The sequence below is a fragment of the Mustela nigripes genome, chromosome 10 (assembly GCF_022355385.1).
Source record: "Mustela nigripes isolate SB6536 chromosome 10, MUSNIG.SB6536, whole genome shotgun sequence".
In the NCBI taxonomy this organism is placed as follows: Eukaryota; Metazoa; Chordata; class Mammalia; order Carnivora; family Mustelidae; genus Mustela; species Mustela nigripes.
In genome coordinates, this window is record NC_081566.1 from 26,416,382 (window position 1) to 26,437,901 (window position 21,520).

Here is a 21,520-nt window from a genome sequence, read left to right on the forward strand (position 1 = left end):
AATAGCGGAGAAAAGATTTCTGTCATGACACCCTGAATCTCAACCTCCTTTCCTGGGGAAGGTAAAGACACTGAGGTTTATCCTCCGTTATGGGAATGGAGATGAGAAATGCGTGAGTCAGCTGGGAGCTGGGAGGTGAGAGCTGGCGGCGTCAGAGCGCTCCGTGGGCCCATCTGCCGGATCCAAATGTCAAAGGAGGCTTTGCGTGCTCTGCAGCTGCAAGGCGAGAAGGGCACCTTCACTCTCCACTCCCACGGCCAAGAGCGCATGGATTTTTGACTTGAAGAGGCAGTGAAGGGGCATCTGAACTTTATTATATATAAATATAGGTATAAATAAATAAAAATGTAAATAAATATATTTATTGCGGAGCTAACTGGGGAAATTTAAGCACAGTCTGAGCACTAGATTATATTCTGGAATCGTGTTAGTTGGGATAATGGTTTTGGTATTTTAATCATGTTAAAAAAATGGCAGGAGGATGGGTAGGCAGATGAAACCAGCTTGGCAAATGTTAGCAAGCCGGGTGATGAGTACATAGGGATTCAGGTTTTTTAATTTTTTTCTCCCTCTATTTTGTTTTGTGCCAAATTTTCCATTGTGAAGATATTTTTTTTTAAAGCAGGAAAAAATGATCTTTCGATTTGAAAAAGTTGGGAACCACTCTCATAGAAACGATGCAAATAACCAATTCATATTCAGTGACAGAAAGCTGATTATCCCTGATTTGACAACTTGGTGTGATTCCATTGAAATAAAACCAAAATAAGGAGTCATAAATCATGATTTCTAGTATAAACCGGGCCACTTGCTTTAATCCTCCTGGGCCTCTGATGATTCCACCTCCATGAAGACAGAATAACTTCCCACTTATTTAAATTAAACAGACATTTATAAAGCCTATAACATTAAAGAAGATAATTCACATTAAAATTATGTAAAATACAAAATGCTATATGAAAGGATGTGACTGTTATTGTAGTAGTTATTTTCATCAACACCATTATCATTATTCAAATATGTTTAGTTATAGCAGAGTGACAATGAGTAGTTCCAGAATATTTCCCATTGAAGGTAAGTCTGTGTAATGGGCCTGGGTGTTTAACAGAGAGGATGTGATCAAATAGAACAGAACAGGGTTGGATTCTCCTCTCCTGGTTTGAGATACCTAGATATATAAGTCTCTTGGGCCTCTTGGACTCAGGCAGCTTTTCATCCATCCATCCATCCATCCACCCACCCAACAAACACATGTCAGGTACTTCCTACTATGTGCTTGGCTGGATGCTAAGGATGAGAAGGAGATCAAAGTTGAGTAGGAGGGACGGACACCTAAGAAGATGATTAGGCCAGCAGGTCTGGACAGTGAGCACCATGTGTGCAGGGAGGGGGGCTTGAGCTGGGGCCACTCGCTCAGTCTAGCAGAGGGGCTGCTTTCGGTGCTTCTGCACCCGGTACGTCATGGACCACGCATAGTCCAGCTCCAGGTTCCAGTCGGACCTGGACTTGTGTCCGGATTGTGGCTCCCTCCTGCCACTGCCTGGGGCACAGGACACGGTCACCTGTGTTTGCTGTGGCTTCCGTATCCCCATGCAAGACTTTAAGGGGAAGGTCGTGAACACCTGTGTCATGTTCAACAAACTGGGGACAGCCGTGCCTGTGTCAGTGGAGGAAGGGTTCGAGTTCCAGGGACCCGTGGTTGAGAGGCGCTGCTCTCGATGTGCTCACAAAGGAATGGCCTAGCACACCAGACAGATGTGCTCAGCCAGTGAGGGGCACACAATCTTCAATACCTGTACCAACTGCAGGTTCCTGGAGAAGGAAGACTCTTGATTTTTTTTTCCTCCTAGGGAACTCAACAATTATCATCTTCTCCCTTGGGTGGTGAGGGATTTGGGGTTCTTAGAGCCTTTGTCCATCCTAGTTGCAATGTTTTGTTCCCATAGAAGAAGATTATCATGTGGGGATTATCATTGTCCCTAAAGTACACCTACTCGAGTTGAGTTTCCTATCAAAGTTATATTTTTCTATAGGAGGCAGACATATATGTTTTATTTATAATCTGTCTTGTTCCGAAAGGAATTTAAATGAAGTCACAGAGATATATTTATTCTTTCAATAAGTATATCAGCTACATATATATATATATATATATATATATATATATATATATACAAATTAGTATATGAGAAGGAAAAAGAAAAAAAAACGATAAAAAATGGAGGCAGGAATGAGACTAATAGAAAAAATAATTATAAGTATTCCACCACTAACTCTATTTGGTTCTTGAGTTTAGAGAAACAAAATGTAGGAATCTGGATAGTGGGAGATTGAACAAATAATTTAACCAGATCTCTTTGTCTTGAGCTTGGACAACGAGAACTCCGATACTAAGGGATTACTACTGAGACTGTGGTTACTACAGTTGAACGTTTTGGAAATTTTTTTTTTTAAGATTTTATTTATTCTTTTGAGAGAGAGAGAATGAAAGAGAGAATGAGAGGGGAGAAGGATAGAGAGAGAAGCAGACTCCCCACTGAGCAGAGAGCCCGATGTGGGACTCGATCCCGGTACTCTGGGATCATGACCTGAGCCGAAGGCAGTTGCTTAACCAACTGAGCCACCCAGCTGCCTGTAAATTGTTTTTTTTTTCTATTGATATAAATGTAATATATATTCATTATAATAGATTCATATGTAGGAAGGTGGGGAGAAAAAGTAAAAATTACAAGGAATCCCACTTCAGAGACATACTTGTTTGTTTGTTTATTTTAATAGGTTTTACTATACATGCCGAGATGTGTCTTGTTTTTTATCATTTCGACCAAAAACTTAAAAGGGAAACACTTTTTAGTGTGGGCACAATAAACATACTCAGATTAAAAAAAAAAAGAAGAAGATTATAACAGAATATGGCATCACAGGAATATGGGATGGAGAAACCCAACTCAGCTTTGAAATGGGAAGAGGAAATATTAGATAGGTTTCTGGAAGCTGTGTTGGTCACTTAGAAAGGGGGAGGGGGAACATTCCAGTAGAGGGATAGGGCGACCAGAGACAAGGAAGACATACCTTCGGAAAACCCAGAGTGGCAGCTGTGCTGTTTTTTTGCCAGAGGCAGGAGGATCCAAAGTTGAAAGTACCTGTCAGAGCTGAGACACAGTAAGATAACAGAGGCCAGAAGCCAGACCAAAGGTTGGGCTGGGCCCGGAGAGAGCAATCCTGAAGGATTGAGCGACAAGACTGCAGTGGCAAGCGGGAGTCTATTAAGGGTTGGAAGTGGTGGGAGGGAGCTGCTGGGCATTTCCGTGCATTCTGGCTCAGTTCTATTTAAAGGGCTCTCAGGGTACCACAGCTTAAGCTGAGGCAGCTGAGGGTACTGCTCAGGTGTAAGCTGCTGGCCTGAGGGTGGTGTCAAGGACAGCAAGCTTTAATTAGAGATGCCGCAGAGGAGCGCATGTGCTGAGTGCTCGTTAATTAGGGCCTCACAAGTGATTTAACAGACGTACCACGTCCAGCTCAGTTAAGAAAAATGGTAAATATATATATAACTTTATATATAATTTCACTGTCCCTGAATATGAACTGGTTATTTGCATCATTTCCAAGAGTGATTCCCAACTTTTTCAAATAGAAAGATCACTTTTTTCCTGCTTTATTTTATTTTTTTTTCTTTAAAGATTTTATTTATTTATTTAAGAGAGAGAGAGTGAGAGAAAACATGAGCAGGGGAAGCAGCAGAGGGAGAGGGAAAAGAAGGCTTCCCATTGAAGGAGACTCCTCAGTCCCAGGACCCTGGGATCATGGCCTGAGCCGAAGGCAGACACTGACTGAGCCACCCAGGCAACCCACTTTTTCCTGCTTAAAAAAAAAAAAAAATCTTTACAATGGAAAATTTGGCACAAGACAAAAAAAAAAAAAAAAAAAAAACACCTGAATCTCTATGTACTCATCACCCATCTTGCTAACATTTGCCAAGTTGCTTTCATCCTGTCTTACCATCATCTTCCTACCATTTCTTTAAACATGAAATACCAAAACCATTATTCCAAATAACACAATTAACAGTAATTCCAGAACATATTCTAGTGCTCAGACTGTGTTCAAATTCCCCTAGTTATCTCAACTGTTTACTTGTCTATTTGTTTCAGTATCTAATCAGGGTTCATACACTGCATTGGGTTGATATGTCTTTAAACCCCTGATAGTTCTCCCACTTATTACAAATTTTGTTTTATTTTAAAGGTTTTTATTTATTTATTTGGCAGAGAAAGAGAGAGCAAGCAGGCAAAGCAGCAGGCAGAGAGAGAGAGGGGAAAGCAGCTGAGCAGAGAGCCTGATGTGGGGCTCGATCCCAGGACACTGAGATCATGACCTGAGTCAAAAGCAGAGGCTTAACCTACTGAGCCACCCAGGTGCCTCCCCCTGACATTCTTTTATTATGCCACTTATTTGTTGAGAAAACCAGGCCATTTATTTTGTCCAAGAGATTTATTTATTTAGTTTGGAGAGAGAGAGAAAGAGTGAGCCAGGGGAGAGTCAGAGGGAGAGGTAGAGAGAAAATCCTCAAGCAGACTCCCCACTGAGCACAGAACCTGATGCATGGCTTGATCTCAGGGCCCTGTGACCATGACCTGAGCCAAAATCAAGAGTCAGCCACTTAACCAACTGAGCCACCCACGCACCCCAATACCAAATCATTTCTGGAGCACAATTTCCCACATTCTGGATATGGCTGATTTAATCTTTCTGGTGTCATCTGATCCCCAATTTTTCAGAAGCACTTTTTAAACTTACAAACTTTTACAGATTTTCTTCTTCCCTGTCTTGCTCAGCTCAGACTACCATAACAAAATACAACAAACTGGATGGCTTAAATAATAGCCATTTATTTCTTCACAGTTCTAGAGAATGGAATTCTAAGACTAGGGTGCCAGTAGGGTTGGGTTCTGGTGAGAGCTCTCTTCCTGACTTTGCAGGTGGCTGCCATCTTGCTGTGTGCTCACATGGCTTTGCCTTAGTGTATGCACATGAAAAGAGATCTCTTTTTTCGCTCCCTACAAGGTCACTAATCCCATATGGGGGGGGGTCCCTCTCCCATAACCAATTCTAAACTTAATGACTACTCAAACGATGCACCTCAAAGTACCGTCATATTAAGGGTTAGGGCTTCACATCTGAATTTCTGGGGGGACACAAACTTTCACCATAACATCCCCCAAGCTCAAGCCACAATCTACACACAATATGGCTGCTTTTTTCCCCCTGCAGTCTCACTGAGAAAATTCAGAATGACAAAAAAAATCCACCTTGAATTCCATAATGTTTACAATCTACAATTGGATATTATTAATGACCACAGAATTACAGAAAACCTGTAGGTATTTTACCATTGCTTTAATCTGTCTATTATCCATCAGTCTTTCTCTCTTTCTCTCTCTCTCTGTGTGCATATGAATGCTGCCTTTGCAAAGCTTACCAGAAGAAATGTTAGTTCTAGAAAGGGACTACGGAAAATACTTGTTTTTGCAAAATAGCCTGAGACAAAGGTCATTCTATAAAGGAGTTATGTCTTTTCTTTTTAAATGGAAATTAGCGATTTATCTTAAGAAAGTTATTGAGAGCCTATTTCATTTATTTGCATAATGATAAAATGTGCCAGCATTTCTCCTCTTCGCTATCATCAATGAATAGAGACACACAAAACCTCAGGAAAAAGGCATAAAGGGCACCCAAGCATCCTTTGGATCTCCTTTATGAACCAGTCTGCTTTACAAAATGAAGCCGACACTTCTGTAAAAACAGATTTCTATAAAAATCTCGTGTAATCAATAAATCCTATTTAAATGCATGCTAAGCAATGTACTACTTCCTTCTTGTGTGGTAGCTCCTTATTATGTTATCTTAACACAGAGACACACATGCCTCTCTACTTCCAATATCTGTGTTTAGCTACTCCATAAACAGAACAACATTGTACAGGAAATGGGAACGGTTCCTGATAACTTCTTGGATATGGGGGTTGAGAAAAAGGAGAACTATAGGATAATTCCCTGGTTCTGGCCTTACTGTCTAGAAAAGTCATTGACAGAGATAGAAGAAAGCCTTAAAGCCGAGTTGCCTTTTAACATTAAACATTTTCAAAACAGAGCAAAAATCTCCGTGATTGGTTTTAAGATCTGATATCAGACTGAGCTAAAAGAATTTGTTAAATATTTACTAAAGCCCAGACATAATAGAAAGAATTCCAATGACCTCCAATGGAAGCACTGCACACAAAGATGAGCTTCCCAGATTGGTAATGCTTTACACAGGCTTTCATACATCATTGTTTGGAGAATGGAATGTGTCCCATGGGACTCCACTGGGAGTGGACACTTGAAATTTCGTGCCTGGTTTCTCCTGGACTTTGCCTCATTTACTTTTCCCTTTTGCTGATTTTAATCTGTGTCTGTTTGCTGTGATAAACTATAAACATGACTATAACTGCTTTTTTGAGTCTCATGGGTCCTTCTAGTAACTGATGGAATTTAAAGGTGGTCTTGGAGACTCCTGACACAGAATCTCAGAGACAAAAATTTGGATGGAGAAGACAGATTGGAGTAAACTTGAGAGTGTCCTGAAAGACCATGAATTGCATAGGAAAGCAGAAGGGTTACGATAGTTCTAGGTACCATTTGAAGCATATACTGAAAGTTAGAAGATAGACTGGACTTAAAGTTGATCCTATAAGCAAAGAAAGGATGAGTCTGTTGAAAACTCCAGGGAGAGATCTTCAAAAGTTTTAGACAGCATTCAAGAGTAGATCCTGATACAGATGCGATCTTAGCTCTCACCTCATGTCTGTGAATGACCTTGAGACAGAAAAAGATTTTTGACATGGAAGAGAACTGGCTCCATTGCTGGATCTCCAACATTGCCGAACATTTTCAAAGAGTTCTAGGACAAAGCAGGATAAGGTTAATGTCTTATAGATAAAACAACTAGATAGTTCCATCCTAGTCAATAAAATCAGGTAAAGGATCCTCTAATTTTACACACTTGTGGATACTATGAGCAAAAATGTCACGGGACAAATTTTTTTTCTGCCAACTAAGGAACTGTAGGAAAAAATAATAGGTGGGACATGGACAAGGACCCCAAGCTTTAGGTTCCTTTTTGAACATCTGCAAAAGCATTTCATACTATCTTCCATAATGATTTTACATATGACTATTGTTTGCTTTTTTCCTCAGGATGTATAGATTCTTTTCCTTGTCAGAGAGTTATGGCTCTGAAAAAAATTCCTTGTTTCTGTGTTCCCAACTTTGGGAATTGTAATCCATCTCTCTGATAATCTCTCTCTCAGGAATACCCATTTTACTGGGAGTACCACTTAAAGAGCTTTTGCAAAGCCTTTCCACCTGAATACGTTACAATCCACATCATCCCCAGTCTTTGGAAAATTGAAAAATACAAATGGAACTCCAAACTAAAATTAGCAAGACTCTCAGACCTCTGGAACATCCATGGCCTAAGGTCTTGCTACCGGTTTTAGTGACAATGAGATCAACACCTGGGGTTCATCAACTGTCTCTTTATAAGTAAGTAAAAAGGTGACCCACTTCTAGAGATACCACTTCTGATCCTAGACTATGCTCTATTTCATGCAGATTTGTCCCCAAATTCAAAAAGTCACGTAACACACCCAATTTTAGCATTAATAGGTATGGGCAGCCTTTCTTCAACATCTTTTTTTTTTTTTTAAGATTTAATTTATTTATTTGACAGAGAGATCACAAGTAGGCAGAGACAGGCAGAGAGAGCAGGGAAGCAGGCTCCCTGCTGAGCAGAGAGCCCGATGCAGGGCTCGATCTCAGGACCCTGGGATCATGACCAGAGCTGAAGGCAGAGGCTTAATCCACTGAGCCACCCAGGCACCCTCTTTAACATCTTTCTAAACAACATTTCTATGACTTAAACCCTGAAAAAGTGGTTTTCTGAAAGAGACATTGGAGACAGATAGACTTCAAATGTCAATAAAAATAACCTTATTATCTGTATCTGTCAAAATATGGATGCCTGACTGGCTCATTCGGTTAAATGTCTGCCTTTGGCTCAGGTCATGATCCCCGAATCCTGGGACTGAGTCCCACATCGGGCTTCTTGCTCAATGGGCCTGCTTCTCCCTCCTTCTGCCACTCCCCCTGCTTGTCCTATCTCTCTTTCTGAAAAATAAATGAATAAAAATCTTTAAAAAAACTAAAAGAAAGAAAAGAAATGACTAGTACTGCCATAAAATTCCAAAGGGTTGGCTCTTGGATTTATGTTTCTCAAATAAAAAGATCCAAGCTGTCCCCATATCACTGGAAGACTATCCCAGCTGGAGGCTATAAATTGAGGATTCTGACAATCTTCAGGAGGGAGGAGACAGCTTCTGCCCTGTACCTAGATCAAGCAGACAACAGAGTAAATTGTTCCTGCAACTTGTACCCAAGACTCTCAAAATAAAATCCAGATTTCCAGAGCCACAGGTTATGATGCTTTCATTTGCATGTCTTGCTCTTTGTTTTCCTAGCTAGTTATTCTTTCCTTTTTAAAAAAATCTGCTCACAGGTACATGTTAACCCTTAACTGTGACACCCATATGGCCTCTGTCTTAATGTTGCCCTTTGCATCCCTAGTCACTTCTTGGTGAGAGCCCAATATCTAGCTATAATTTGCTAATGATTTGGCTAAAACATACAATAAAATCAACTGTTGGCTTTGTACTCATTTTTCTTTGGTTGCCATCTACTTTTCTTCAGTCTGGTTCCCTTGTAATGAATTGGTTGGTTTCCTCAACCACTTGATGACTTTTTAGATGGCAAACACCAAAAAACTCCAAAAGCCAAAAATCTGAGACTTACTTTCATATCATATCTTGGAAGGAAACATCCTATTTCCACTGAAAACAACACCTGGGAACCTTTTTTAGGAAATGGTCTATGTAACTGAGTGTTCCCAGAACAAGACCTTGCAGAAGGACTATGAGACATATGGGCCATGGGTCTTGGAACATATTTGAGCTGCCCTACTTTTGCAGACCTTAGCCGAGAGGCTCATTGTTAAAGCCCAACTTCATGCTTCTTTCGTTCAGATCTAATGATCTGTCTTCTATAAATCTCACTGGCTAGTGCCAAACCACTCTTGTCAAGAACTGCCAAAACCAGATTCAATAACTTCATAGGAATATTTTGGCTGATTACTGATCATTGGGAGGTTCCCAATAACTAGGATTAGATTTGTGGCCAAAAAGCCTGTAATTCACAAGCCAGATAGGGATTTGTTATCTCGAAAAATAGATCCCCACCTTCAAATAGTCTCTGATACTACCCAAAGTATCTTTGGCTCATCCATTTTCCCTTTGGGAAGAAGAGATTGTGAGGTAACTCAAAAGCTGAGCCTTGATTTGATGCCCCAAATTGTAGTCATTAAGGAGAATTCAGAACAATTTCTTCTTCTTTGAGACTCTTTATTTTATGTCTGAAATAAGGGCGCCCAAGTCTGGGAATTTTTATACTTCATTGCTCATCCATTGACAAGGGAGCTAGGCAATGCTGCTATGGAGCTACCATAGAAGTCCTTACTGGAGAAATTTATAAGATTGGGCAGATGGTGATTCACAATAGAACAGCCCCAGGATATAATATTGGCCTTTCAAAGTGGAACATGTGCTATTTTAGGAGGAGAATGTTATACTTCAATGTCTATAGATCTGGAGAACCAGCATAGAAATTAGGAAAGTAGGTAATTAACTAATATCTCCATTTACAGTTCTGTAAACCACTCTGTTTGGAATCGACTCTTTTCTCTGGGACATACTTGGCTCCCAGCTTACTGTGGACAACAGAACTCTGACCATTGCCCCTCTGTTATTATTAGTCATATTGTGGTGTTTGAACACTCGTGTGCACTTGCTGTTCCATCTAAAGATCTAACAAATTATCAGCCAGCAAAAAGCCATGTATCAGTTTCTATTACTGCCATAACAAATTACTTCTAATTTGGTGGATTTAAACAATGCAACTTTATCACATCACTATTGTGTAGGTCACAAGTCTGGGCTAGTTTGTTTCCTCCACTCAATTTTCAAAAAACTGAAGTCAAGGTGTTGGCAGTCTCGACTCCTACTGGGAGGTTCTGGGAAGAATTTGCTTCCAAGCACATTCAAGTTGTTGCCAAAATTCATTTTCTTGTAGCTGTAAACCAGAGGGTCCCGTTTCCTTGCTGGGGGTTACCTAGAGACTACCCTGAGCTCCTATAGGCCGTCCTTTTGTCCTTGCACATGGGTCCCTACTTCTCAGAGCTGGCAATGACATGTCCAATCCCTTTTGCATCTGGGATCTTCCTGGCTTTCCCTTCTTCTGTATCTCCTGTGCTTCTAGCTGGGGAGACTTCTTAGCTTTTCAGGGCTCTTGAGGTTATACTGGGCCCACCAGATAACCCAGAATAGTCTTTTTTTATTTTAGGATCAGTAACCTTAATTATAATTGCGAAGTTCCCTTTGCCATGGAATATAACACATTCCCAGGTTCCCGGGATTAAGGCCTGGACATCTTTGAAAGGCCATTGTTCTGCCTACCACAGGCTGGAGAACCTGAAGAGGTTCTCATCAGAGGTAGCAAAAGTCAGAACCTGAAACGTGATCATGACACCTCAAACATCACTGCAGATCTGCATTGCCCATGACTCTGGAAGGTAATGGTTTATTCTCTAGCTCAGGTTGAAGAATGACCACAAGGCAGCACTAAGGACTGAGGCCCCTGCCACAATGCAGTCTCATGGTCTGGAAGGCCATTCATGGAGACAAGCAGTTTTCTTATGTGTGCTAATGGCTTTCTTACCACAATAATAATTTGCTTACCCAAATAGACAACTTTGTTGATCAAGCACGAGTGTGCATATCAAGATTTGCATTAAGGCCTTCTCTTTGCTGTGTCCACTAAACTTAAACTATTATGTCAGGAACTGCCTAACTAATCCAGATCCTTCCCTTAAAAGATCATCTCTTCAATTCTTTGAGCCAAGACCCCAGAGAGCTGTAAATATTCTTCCTTAACTTCCCCTGTTGAAACACCAAGACTCTGACAATATGGTGCTCTCTTTTCTGCAGTAAGTTTAATAAACTCAATTTTGCTTGTTCAGTAGGTTTATCTGATGAGCCCTGAGGGGCAGTTGATGCCTCCCTGTAGGCAGCCCATCTTTCTTTGATTCCTGGGAGGCCAGAGTGGAGTGGGGAGGGGGACACAGCAGAGACTCATGAAGGCCCAGAGCCAACATCGGTATGTTTAGCTTGTGTCACTGATGAGATGGAATGCCTGAGGGTCCCTGTCTGCACAGCTGTGGGAGCTCTGCCATCCTGTGACAGATCTGCACAAAGTCTCAGAATCCATCTTATTGGCACAGCGGCACACACTCTGGCCCACGGTGAGCCTTCAATTGTCTGAGGAGAATGGTGTTATGTAACTGTGTCATTCAGGCATGGGGCTGTTCTCAAGCCTACTTTCCCCCACAAAGCTGAGTGACTTCGAGGGAGAAGAATGAGGAAACTATTCTGTCTTTGATCCTTTACTCTAGAATAGCACCCAGTTGTGGGGGATTGGCAAGGCATTGTTCACTGGGCTGTGAGAATTTGAAATTAGTGTTCCCAGCTTTACTCCCACAGAGAAATATGGGCAGGAGTTCAGAGGATGGGACAGAAGGGTTTAGAGGTGTTTAGTCCTAAGGACTTCCTAGAAGTCTGAAGTAAGGTCATAACTATGTCCAATGGAACTAAGAATTGCTATTACCTCTGACAACTCAAGGCATCAGTTTCCTTTCCAGAAGGTTCAGATCTTGGGAATAGGCAAAGATGGATGTGTGGGTGAGGGGGGCAAGGATGGCTAGATGCTTGACTTCTGTTTGTGGACTTGTGACTACTCCCTAGAAAAGAGGAAACTTCTATTTCCCTAGTGGCCTGTCACTGAAACCCATTCCCTCATCTTCTTCTTTCATTAGAGTGAGATTCTGGTCCCTTGGTTCCAGGGCTCATAGGCAGCTACTCTGCTGGGATGGGACTGAGGTGGGTGCTGTGTGGCCCTGATCTTTGGGGCTTTTTCTAAGAGGGGAGGAACTGAGATGGTATCCGGGCCACAGATGCTATGGAGACAGGCTCTTGGGTAGCATTAGTCCTGCACACTGTTTGTTACTCTTCCATTTTAGAATAAATAGCCCAAAAGGAAGAAGGCAAAGGAAGCAGGAGTTCAGAGATCTGAAGCACTGGGGCTGTTATGAGCTGAATTGTGTACTCCCCAAATTCATCTAAGTTCTAACTTCCAGAACCCCAGAACGTGACTGTATTTGAAGGCTGGGTCTTGAGAGGGTAATGAAGGTAAAACGAAGTCATTAGGGTGCGCCCTAATCTGGTGACTGGTGTCTTGATAAGAAGAAGAAATGTGGATGCAGGGAGAAGCCCATGTGGACACTCAGGGAGAAGATGGTCATGTACAAGCTGAGGAGTGAGACCTCAGAAGAAACAACCCTGCTGATGCTTTGATCTCAGACTTTTGGCTTCCAGAACTTCAGGCAAAAAAATCTCTGTTGCTTAAGTCACCCAGTCTGTGGTACTTGGTTAGGGCAGCCCCAGCAAACAAATGCCAGAGCTTGAGGTTGTGGATGCCTTGAGGGGCTGGGAACTTAGGGTGCGCCATCAAACTATCAATTACTCTCAACTTGGGGCCTTTTCTTTTCTTTTTTATAATTTTTTAATAAACATATAATGTATTATTAGCCCCAGGGGTACAGGTCTGTGAATTGCCAGGTTTACACACTCCACAGCACTCACCATAGTACATACCCTCCCCAATGTCCATAACCCAACCACCCTCTTCCAACCCCCCACCCTGGCAACCCTCAGTTTGTTTTGTGAGATTAAGAGTCACTTATGGTTTGTCTCCCTCCTGATCCCATCTTGTTTCATTTATTCTTTTCCTACCCCCCAAACCCCCCACACTGCATCTCCACTTCCTCATATCAGGGAGATCATATGATAGTTGTCTTTCTCTGATTGACTTATTTCGCTAAGTATAATACCCTCTAGTTGCATCCATGTCGTCGCAAATGGCAGGATTTCATTTCTTTTGATGGCTGCATAGTATTCCATTATATATATATATATATATATATATATATATATATACCACATCTTCTTGATCCATTCATCTGTTGATGGACATCTAGATTCTTTCCATAGTTTGGCTGTTGTGGACATTGCTGCTATAAACATCTGGGTGCACGTGCCCCTTCGGATCACTATGTTTGTATCTTTAGGGTAAATACCCAGTAGTGCAATTGCTGGGTCATAGGGTAGCTCTATTTTCAACTTTTTGAGGAAACTCCAGACTTGGGGCCTTTTCTTATTGTGGTTTTCCTTCCTACCTGCCCCTTACTATTTCCTGTTCTCACTCCCTTCTGTCCTTTTTACCACCAATGTTCTTACTTTCAGATTTGAATATGCAACAAGTTTTGACTCAGAGATTAAGAGAACTGATTCATCATTTATTCTTTATGAGTCAAAGCAAATGCAAAAGAAGAAAGAAAAGAGGAAAGAAAAGCAAGTAAGAAAAAAAGAAAATAAAAGAAAGGAAAAAGGTAAAATAGCAGATAAAATTAAACTTAAAACATCACATAAAACTCCCTTTGAGGGCTACCACAAGCCCTGGTGAATTGAACAGGGGTAGGGAGAATGGATATTTGGAATGGCAGAAGGGTATAGCTTTTCTTCAGTGTTAGCAGAACATTTCTCTGGAGGGAAACTTTAAGCCACCTGATTCAACTTTCTTGCATCTGAACTGTTGATAGGATTTCCCTCAGGTGGTTGACTGAATTTTCCTTCCTCTCTGGCTTGCGTGGAGGAGCCCTGGTCAGTAATGGTGTTTGGAGGTGCCACGCCAGGTCAAGACAGGAGAGACACTCCAGAAAATCACAGCAGTGCTAAACTTCACCCCAGGCATCTTCCTCCATTGCTGCTTTGCTTTTGGTATGTCTGAGGAGGGTATGGAAAGGAATCAAAGGATTTGGGTATGTCTATCTGCAAGAGTTCCATGTTGCTCTTTGCCTGGTAGGTGGGAGCAGGGAGACAAGAGGGAGCGTCCGGCGTTCCTTCTGTTGACTCTGATGGAAGCCAACTGCACCACCTTCGACAAGCCCTCCTGCCATGCCGGCCAAGTTGGAACCATCCTGAACTAGGGCAGGGCAGCTGTGGAATGCAGACCTGAGGTCCGTCTTTGCTTCTTCTAGGTCTCTGCTTAGTGTTACCTCTCCAAGTCCACACGTCAGTGTTCTCCCCTCTTCCAGGAGTTCCTTTTTCCCCTCAGTGGCTTTATTTTTCTTCTTCACTCATCCTACCACCTGGCATTTTATGTGTGTGGAGTTTTCTGTTGTTCATTTTTGGGAGGACCGGGTGGTTCCCTGAATGGAAGGCAAGTTCCTGAGGGCAGGGTCTCTGTTTTATTGACTGCTACATTTCTACTGGGATACAGTGTTAGGAATAGTTCCTGGAGGAATGACCTGAGAAAACGGGAATATTTATTCCAATTATCATTTCAGGAGCCTTACAGACAGGTAACCCAAGGTAGGGAGGCCTGAAAGACCACAGTGTAGAACTAATTCCATTTCCCCCTAACCCTCTGCAGTGGGGGGAGGGTAGCTTTTCTTCATCCTCTTAGGGTCTCTGGCTGGATCTGGAAGTTAAACTGACAAAAGACATATTAACAGGAGAAAAATCTAGAAATTTTACTGAATTTTTACCTGTACATGGGATCCTTCACAAGAGGATGAAGACTTCAAGAAGTGACCTGAACAGGAAGCTGTTACAGCTTTTAGACAAAGAACAATAAATTTGTGAAGAATCGACAAGACAGAGGGGTTTGGGTTCAGGGAAGTAAATGGCGAAGAAGTAGCTAGGAAGGTAGAGTTAGTTTAACAAGATTTGTTTGTACAGATTTCTAAGCCCCAAACTCCCCATCTCTGGTGATAAGCATGTCTCCCTTCGTCCTGATGCAGAGAGGGTACCTTTTACACGGGAGACTCATCCATGTCTCAAGGAAGAGGGGTGCAGGGCAGGAGGTCAGAGTGACGTTCCTGCACCTGCTGTCTTCTCAGACTCTTCCAGCCTAAGACACTCACTATGCCAAGGGGCCATAGTTTGGGGTAGTGTGTCCTGAAACCTATCCTCACTTTCTGCCATTTTGTGTAGGTTAAATCAAGTTAATTTAATGGTAATAATAATTATGCTTCTTTATTTAAAAAAATTGAAGGTTTTTTTCGTTTGTTTGTTTTTTGTTTTCTGTTTTTTAATGTGAGGAGATCTTCTTCCTTCCTGGTTGTTGCTCTTGAGTCTTGGTGGTGGCTTTCCTACCGACTACGGTAATTTACTGAGCCCTTAAACTAACGAAGGGGAGCGCCAAGGTTGCCCCCCATGCCCCGCAGTCTGTGCTCTTCCCGCCGTGTGTTGGGATCCCATCATTGCTGCCACTCCTCCCGTGCCTGGTCCTCAGATGCTGGAGGACACAGGGCCTGGGAAAAGCCTCCTTCCATTTTTTCTTCATTTACACAAAATATTTTTGTGAACCTCAAGTCCAGGCATAGCTTTTCCAAGAAAGTTCATCTTTAAAAGGTGGCAAATGGTTCCTACTATAGAGTTTTAAGGATAAAACGAGGTACACTTGTGGTATCTTAAAAGCGCCAAAGAACCAATGTCTGACATTTTAGTCATCATTATAATAAATTCAGAAAACCAGTAGAATAGAGGGTGTGAATAAGGTCCTTAAAGAATGGGTGAACAATGCAGTACACTCCAGCAAACTGCAGAGGAAAATAAAATGTAAGTTCAACTCAAACAGAGTTGCAGGAAATGCTAAATTTCCTTCCCTCATTTTAGGAAATGGGCAGAGAAGACACCATGGTGCCTGGGACTTGAATCAGGCTCAGAAGTCCCACCCTGACTTCTGAACAGGCGTCCTCCCAAGAAATGGGAGAAATGGGAGAGGTGCGGGAGAGAGGCCAGAAACTTGATTTGCCTCAGGGAGGGAGAAGCGTATCAGAATCAACAGAAGTAGAACTTTTTGAAAAAAGCACATATGCCCCCCATTCTAACAGAGGACACCCCAGTGCTGAGCCGCAGCATGGAGCTAAGAGGGGAATGTGTCCACCGTGAGGGGCACGGTAAGGAGTGATTTCACTCAGGCAGCGCCAGGAGATGTGGGAAGTCAAGAAGAAAAGATGTCTGGGTGGCTCAGTGGGATTGACTATCCCACTGGGGTTATGCAACCGCCTCAAAATCCACTCTTTCGCGGGTGACATGTGTTATACATCATTTGTTTTAGGAGTGGGTGCCACAGGGGTCAGCCCTAAAGATGGTGAAAGCGTTTCACTGGAGAGTGGCAAGTTCAGTGACCATGTGGAGCTGAGTTCTCAATGAGCAGGAAAAAAAAAAAATCAATGGGACAAAAATGAACTATTTTCCATTCATTGATTTTGTTGCCCTTCGGAGTCACATCAGAGGCACTCCGTTACTTTTGACACTTTCTGGGCTCCTCATGGAGAGTCACGTCAACGCTGAGGGTGACTCAGGAATGTGAAGAGCCGGGACTTCTCCCTAGACGAGGTCCCTAGGCCAGTGGGTGAATTGGCCGCTGGATGCCTCTGCATCTCTGTGGAGAAAGACGCTCTCCCAAGGTATCTCTGGCTCTTCAGCCTCCAGGACTCTGCTGCTCCCAAGCTCTGCCCCATTATCTCCAGCTGAGACCAGCAGAGCACAGTGCTGCTCCCCGTCCCAGGCACTGGGTGGCCCCCGGGGCACGGCAGGTACTTGCTCCTGGCTTGACTCCCTCAGGCAAGTCTTGCAAGGGCCAGTCCACATTTTCTCATTCTTATGTCTATTGTCTTCCTGAGAGCATCGTGCAGATCTAGACCTTGTTGTGACCTCCTTCCCCTTCCTTCCTCTTCACCTGTGCATCCCTTCGCCATGTTCCAGAATGCCTACCAATGGCAAAACTCACCTCCAGCCTTCTCTTTCATGTATCTGTGCCACTTGCAGTGTGACTTTGTGCTTTATCCAGTTGACAGGGCAAACGTTCTGTGCTCCCTGAATGGGAGATGGCCTTGTGTCTTGCTTAGCTCAAGAGCATGGGACAGAAGTGATGGTGTGCCTGCTTCAGGCTAGACCTCAAGAACTCTTGTGGTTCCTGCTGTCTCTCTCAGAACCCCTCCACTGTCAGAGCATAAGCCCAGGCTACCCTGCTGGGGGAAGGGGAACCATGGAGAGGGAGAGCTGAGGTGCCCAACAGAGCAACCTTTGACCAGCCAAGTTCCTAGCCAACTCAGCAGCTGACCACAGACGTGTGAGCAGACCTAGCTGATGCCAACTGAGCCTGGTCCAGAAAACGGAACTGACCAACCAGGATATACCCCCGTAATACATATCAAATGTAATGCTTTAAGTCACCATGGAAATCTTTTCCTTTCTAGGCTGATCTGGACTTAGTCACCTCCTTATCCATCTCTGGGGAATCCTGGCTTTTTCACGTCTGTTTTTAAAAAGGCTTTCCCTGATGGGCTGCCTCTCCTACCCATGCCTCCAACGGACACAGCTTCTACATTCCTTCATTTCAGCTCTCTGTTGCTGGATGTGAGGAGGTGGTGGCAGTTTCTTCTATCAGAGTCTCCCTCTGCTCTCCAGTAGGCAGGCCTCTGTCTCCAGTGTCCTCCTGAGGATATCTCTCAAAATGGGCCCCCAGGGGTCATTGACTAGGCGACTTGCTCTCCAGAGGATCTCTCAAGGTCACTGTGAAAGTCAGGGTTTGAGGGCCTCTCTGCAGCCGCTGATGCAGTTTGTCACACTCCCATGGCCTCTGCTGCACCGCCGTCTCCTCTCTCTTGCCCGTTTCCCAAGCTACGCCTTCTCCTCACCAACCAGCCGGCTTTGTCCACTTCATGAGTGCGGACACCTCCAATTTTCTCTCATATGCTTCCATTTTGAGATTTAATTTACTTTAGGCAAATGACTCACACACACAATCTCAAGTCCTGGCCTTAAATCCAGTCCTATAATTTTGAAAGGTCTAATTTGATACTTTCAATTTGGCTGTCTGGCTGTTACCTCCGACTCAGCATTTCTGAAGATGCTCTTGCTTTCTTCCAAACGACCCTCCCTTCAGTCTTTCCACCACCATCACCACAAGCCTTTGCTTTCTCCCTGCTTCTAGGCCCTACCTCTAATCTCCGTGGGGGTCACACAGTTGTTTTTTTTTTTTTGTTTTTTTTTTTTTTTTTTTTTTTTTTGTCCTCCTGTCAACATGGCCCCCTCTCTCATGCAGGCAGTCATAATTTCTTGTTTAACTATCACAGAAGTCATCTGATGCCTCGCTGTACATCTAGTCTCTTCACTGGCCCCTCACCCTGACACCCAGACCAAATTATTTTCCCAGAACACCTCTTTCCCCATGCCAGCACTCTGTGCCAGAACCTTCCATAGAGCGTATTTTTTTTCCTCTACCTGGTTTTCTGGAATTCTTCCTTGGAGAGCTACTTAGAGAGAGGCTATTGGCGCCCCCTCTGTAGGGTGATGGTGCCAAAGGATGTGAGTTGCCCCAGCTTCTTTATATGAGGTCAGGTACAGAAGCCTCCTTCCCATTAGACCATCCCTGGAAGCTGAATCCCATGACGAGAGCCCCCATGGCGATCTCAGCTACAGACTACCGCCTTCCTACGATGTTCTGCTCTGATAATGAGGCCCCTAGCCCCTGGGCTTTCGGTGTGCCCCACTTTTTCTGGTCTCTTGTCTAATTTCTGACTTTCTGCATCATCTGCCTGGACAGCAAGTGGATCTCCCAGCCTTTAGTTCTACATCTAATATCCTCCAGCTGCCGGTGCACGTTCCGTGGAATGCAATGCCTGTATCAAGATGACCCTCCTTCTGGGAGGAGTAAATTCTCATTGTTGCCCCGGCCCTGAATGCCTGTATCTGTGGAATGAGCTCATTTTATGGATCACCACATTGTCCCACGGTCTCAGCTGCTTCTCTCTGCCCCACATTGACCCAGCTTGGAAATGCGTCTGATTTCTTTGATTCGTGATCTTTGAGCACAAAGCAGACTTTGATATCAATTCGGAAGGTAACTATGAAGGTGGTTATTTACATGGAAGCCATCCACATCTTCAAATTAAACACTAGATATTTTGGTTCTGAAATGCTTGTTGGCCATCTGCTCCCAAGGCTGTTTAGAAGACTTGTTTATCTCTATATAGCATCCATTCTCGCTCCTCATGCCAGATTGAACCCCTAGACCTTGAACTCTTCTTGTTCTGTTTATGCAGGGCTAGATAGAATGTGCTAGAGAAAGAAGAACCTTTGCCCCCGGGTTAGCCATATCCATCTGATGCTCAGCAAAGCTAGAGCCTTCATTTAACCAGCCATACCTTCCTTAGAAAGCTGTGTACTTTAAACAAATATTCCTCCTAAGTCCCCTTCCTCTCACTCAGCAGCTCTTTCTTTGGTTTGGGATCTTACTCCTCCCAGTTCCTTTCCTCTTAACCCTATTCCTGATCATTCCAGCCTGGCTTCCACTATGGCTGTTAACATCATCTGCTGCCTGGATTCCTTGCTGCTGCCAATTGTGGGGATGGTTTGGAAGTTGGAAAATTCTACATACACCTGGGAATTTGGCTTCCTGAACCTCTTCCTGCTTTCAGGCTCTGCATGTCTGAGGCAAGCTTGCTGGTAGAGGGGATCATGCCTTCTCACCCATAAGTGTATTTCTCTCTGATTAATTTACTGTGGTTGATAGCAATGCAGTTCCTTGTCTGTGGCACCTACAACCATGCTATGTCCCCGGCAATGGGCTTGTACCATGAGCTCTCACCGCTGTGTCCTAGGCAGTGATTTTTCCCTGCAAGATACAGTGGCATAGGCTTTTTAGGGTGCTGGGAATTTAGCAAAGAGGCTTCTTTCAGAAAGCTCTTATGACATAAGCTTATGTGTTTGCCTTGGATTCAAAACAACCATCTTCTTGGATGAGCTCATCAGAAAAATGGCCACCATCTTTGGAAGGCCAGTGGCACTTTCCCCTTTCACTGAGAGTACTGTCTTGTACAGAATGAAAACCTGTGGGGTCTGAGGTGTTCCCCAGGTCATTGGCCTTGAAGTGAGCATTTCTGGATGCTTATGTTTAGAAACTGGTGGTGGTATTGCAACGCGGGGGCTTACAAACTACACAGTGAGGCACGCGCTCTCATGTAACCAATATGCTGCAGGGAGGTTACCGCCTCTGCCCATACCTGGGAGACAGTGATGCAGGCTCTGAGGCTCTCCCTCCTCTCCCTTGGCTTGTGAAGAATGGTGGGGAGGCCTAACAGGGAAAAGGTCACATGCACAGCTAGCCTGCTGTCTTTCCATGCTTCCCGCCCTATGAGGAGGATGGAGGCCCTCGTCCCAGACCTTCACGTGTGGCTCTGTGTTTTGCGACATGTTTGCTGTTTAGAGCCCTTGATGCTTGTTCATGGATCTAAGAAAAGATCATCAATGGGTGAGAAGGGAGACAGGCACAAGAATTTTCTCTCTCTTCAAAGACAGCCACTTGTCCGAGGAAGGGAAGAGAAGTGGTTTCCGAAATCAGGGACTGTGATCTTGCCAAGGCAATGACGAATGACGCTAACATAGGGGACAGACACGTTCTCTTTGAGCCACTCATTCCATGAGATACAGCACCAGGTGCCTGGGTGCACAAGGCCCAGGGGAAGTGAGGCTCTGCCCTCAGAGGGTTCACGTGTGACTGGGACACAAAGATGTAAGGGTCACTGTGCCTGGCTGGAGTCTCTAGGGAGAGTTCATAAGAGCAGTGAATTTTTAGTTTAATACTTATGGATGAGATGATTTTTTCTCACAGAGAAGGTGATTCTAGTGACAGAAACAGAATGTACAAAATTGGGCAAGCATGTGGACCAGCGGTAGCCTCTGAGGAGGAACAGAGGCAGTAGCCTCTGAGGAGGAACAGAGGCAGTAGCCACTGAAGGGGAAAAGGGTGGCTGGAAAACACCATGGAAAGGACTGGCACATATTCGGGCAACGAGGAGGGACTGAAGCCTTTCTGCCGAAAAGGCAGTCAGATGTGTAGGTTAGAAGGACAACAGAGGAAGGGATAGGAGCTGAGTTAGAGCCCAGGATGGAGGCAGTTGTGATTGCCTGGCCCAGAGGTGAGAAAGGAAAGAAGGGGACACTATATCCATGAAACTGACCCCATGGGGCCTGTTGACCCCCCCCCCCGGATGTCATGGGAGAGAGAGGGCAGTTCCCCGGGCTCCGGTTTGGACGGCTGTCTGGCCTGAGCTAGGACTTGGAGGAGAGAAAATGTGGTACCCTGGGGAATGGAGAAGGGATTTCCACTCGGTGGGTGCATGGCGTAGAAGGGACGTGTCTGGACAGAGAACAGGGGGCAGGTCTTGGAGGGTTTTACAACCTTGA

The 21,520-nt window shown here is 44.0% G+C and overlaps 1 pseudogene; it reads left to right on the top strand.

Moving 5' to 3' along the window:
- Positions 1 to 1,461: 1,461 nt before the first annotated feature.
- On the top strand, positions 1,462 to 1,833 carry LOC132026105 (DNA-directed RNA polymerase I subunit RPA12-like; annotated as a pseudogene).
- Positions 1,834 to 21,520: the final 19,687 nt, after the last annotated feature.